Raw genomic sequence first — 360 nt, 5'->3', positions numbered from 1 at the left:
CCAGATTCAGACAGTGAGCAAAATAATCTGTTATACAATGACACTAGAAATGCGTGTAGCAAAGGAGAAGCCATACTAATGGGGGATTTCAACTTCCCCCATATAAAATGGGAAAACCCGGTGGGTAGCACGAAGGATGAAATTGAAATGGTGGAAATGACAAACGACTGCTTCCTAACACAATTTGTCAAGGCACCGACAAGAGGGGAGGCATGCCTTGATTTAGTCTTTTCAAATAACGAAGACAGAATAACTAAAACAGAGGTCAGAGAACCACTGGCAAACTCAGACCACAACATGGTCTCATTTGAAGTGTTTTTTAAAACCCCAAAAGTAATAACTAAAGCTAAGGTTTACAAT

This window comes from Polyodon spathula, chromosome 3 (genome assembly GCF_017654505.1).
Source record: "Polyodon spathula isolate WHYD16114869_AA chromosome 3, ASM1765450v1, whole genome shotgun sequence".
In the NCBI taxonomy this organism is placed as follows: Eukaryota; Metazoa; Chordata; class Actinopteri; order Acipenseriformes; family Polyodontidae; genus Polyodon; species Polyodon spathula.
The sequence above is the reverse complement of the archived record's forward strand: the minus strand, read 5'-3'. Positions refer to the sequence as shown.